At 36.0% G+C, this 2,500-nt stretch overlaps 1 protein-coding gene across 1 annotated transcript in view; it reads left to right on the top strand.

Moving 5' to 3' along the window:
- Positions 1 to 2,500, top strand: part of LOC137997061 (transmembrane protein 39A-like) — an 18,635-nt gene that overhangs the window by 2,389 nt on the left and 13,746 nt on the right. The window lies entirely within an intron of this gene.

Raw genomic sequence — 2,500 nt, 5'->3', positions numbered from 1 at the left:
AGAGGATATTACCTGGCTGTGTGGAGATGTGAAATTTCTCTTTGACTGTTGAAAAATTTTCACGAGTGAGGGCAGCAAACGAGTGAAATGTTTTTCAACACGAGAAGAGAAATTTCATATCTTCAAACCACCATGTAATATTCCTTTTATTTTTAATATATAAAACACTAATGAAATGCAGTCTAAATCATTTCACGAAAGGCATTGAAAGGCGTAGCAACTTGCAATGATCTTTTGACGTGTGAAAATAACATGTTACCTTAACGTGAAGATTTTTGCATGAAAGCTAACTTGGTATTTCATTGGTGTTTATATGTAATAAAATTGATTTTGACAATGACATTGTCATTATCCCCTGATGCTTCATCTCTTTTGTAATGAAAGTTACAGCAAAGACATCTACAATGAAATTATATACATGTATGTTTTGTTGAGTCTTCTCTGCTGAGAAAGATGGATAAAGCACAGTCATTACAAAAGGCGAATTTTGTAGAGATCAAGTGAAACAGACTTTTACATTAGACAAATAGTGAAGCAATGGGCAGCCTACTCTGGAGATACGTATCCCAATACTGAACCAACAAGCATTGAATAAGTCTAGACCACCGGTATGTAGGTCTTATAAGGTGGCTAAAGCCCTTGATCCTTTGGTCACCAAAAATGGTAGCAAGCAAATAAACAACACGAACTTCGGTTTTTTTATAGTTAAGCCGTTGTAGTATATGTACATGTAGTACATGCCGTTGTCATGGCAACATTCATGAATAAATATAAACAGGCCTTTAAAATCGGTTTTGTTTATGTGCAGAAAATCAGGTTGTTAGATTTTCTTTATAATTTGCATGCAACAAGCTTGTAACGATGCTCACAAGTTAACACTATTTTGATAATAATTTGACAGAGATCTTTAATTATCCCTTGTCGAAGGTGAATTTCCTCTGTTAAAGTTCAAATTTTTTTCAATACTCCAGTTACTTATTTCTTAAAGTATTTTCGTGCCAAATTTTGTTACATTCTAATGAGTGGTTCTCGAGAAATGGGCGTATTTCAGAGAAAGCTATTCCACATTCAATTGCAATTTTTAAACTTACCACGCATGCGCTGCATTTGGTTGGGTTCTTCGATAACAAAGAAAAATCTGCGAATTGCGGAGTTCTTTGCATCGTTACCTTTTCTAACATACCATATTTACCCGTGTATATACACGGGTCAAAGATTTTGAGCCAAGTTCCAGCTAAGTAATTTATTCAAAATTAACATAATAATGTTGTCTTGGGCATAACGAACGCAGTGGACAAAGCCGACAAAAGACTTCAAAATGAATGACAAAAGACTTCAAAATGAATGTAAGCAATTCCAGTTGAAATGAAAAAGCATTTGTCCAAATCTAAATGTTGAAGATACTCACAAGCACAAATATGAAATAGACACTGGAAATTTTTGTTTTCCAAAGGCGGAAAGCTCTAGAAGGCATTTCTGTTTCTTCAAACAAACGCGATCATTCAACGGCTTAGTAATCTGGCGCAATACCTTGTGTTTGCGTGCAAGCAGTGTCACTCGTGTTGCGTGAAAATGCTGGTTGGTAATGATTGTTTTTTATTCTTTATACAAGCCTGGCTGATTTAAATGCTTTTGCAAACTTGTATTGTTTGGTTTATGAGTTTTGTTTTGTTTGTCATGTGAGGAATTATAAGTCAAGGACCAATTAAACCTTGCACATTTCCACATCGTTCGCAAGTTATTTTCAAAGATTGACTCCTGCTTCTGTGATGTTGTGCTTATCCTCTAAAGTCCTTTATCGTTGAACAACGAAACAGGTTAGTTTGAGGTTTACATGTTCGATTTTCCGAGAACTTTTTCGAAACTCAAGGACAAAATGTCCGCATATACAACAACTGCTGAACCACAAAACTATTAAGCGCTTGAGGCCCTGATTTTTTTGTGTATCCACATTTCCAGAAATCGAAGAATACAAGATTAGTGTCCCAGTAACATTGAACAAAGAAATTAAGAAATTGCTTTTTTTGCCATCAAAAATGGGGTCGACTTATACACGGGATCGACTTGTACACGGGTAAATACGGTACATTGATATTTTCTCATAAAAGACTAAAACCATCAAAACACTTTGTTCAATTATTCACTACTTGCACAAGCCCATAATACTCCTCTATTACCCCCCAAAACTTTTGCATAACCGTTGTTTGTCGAAAACAATGCCTATGCAGATTTTTTTTTGGGGGGGTGGGGGGGGGGGGGGGGTAAAAGAGGTGTATTATGGGATTTGTGCAATTAGTGAGTGAGGAAGAATAGTACAGATAGCAGAAGCATTGAGCTAATAAAAATGATTGCTGTATTGAAGCCATGTTTATTTTTTTGCAATCATTGAGAGCACACGCAAAAACTGTGCTTGGCCACCCTAAGCTAATCTCGGAATTGTGAAGGTGCTCTGACACAAAGAAGCAAATATCTTTAGCTTTTAGGGTGAGCATTATGGTAT

The sequence above is a fragment of the Montipora foliosa genome, chromosome 3 (assembly GCF_036669935.1).
Source record: "Montipora foliosa isolate CH-2021 chromosome 3, ASM3666993v2, whole genome shotgun sequence".
In the NCBI taxonomy this organism is placed as follows: Eukaryota; Metazoa; Cnidaria; class Anthozoa; order Scleractinia; family Acroporidae; genus Montipora; species Montipora foliosa.
Note: the sequence above shows the minus strand (reverse complement) of the source record. Positions and strands in the feature narration are given on the sequence as shown.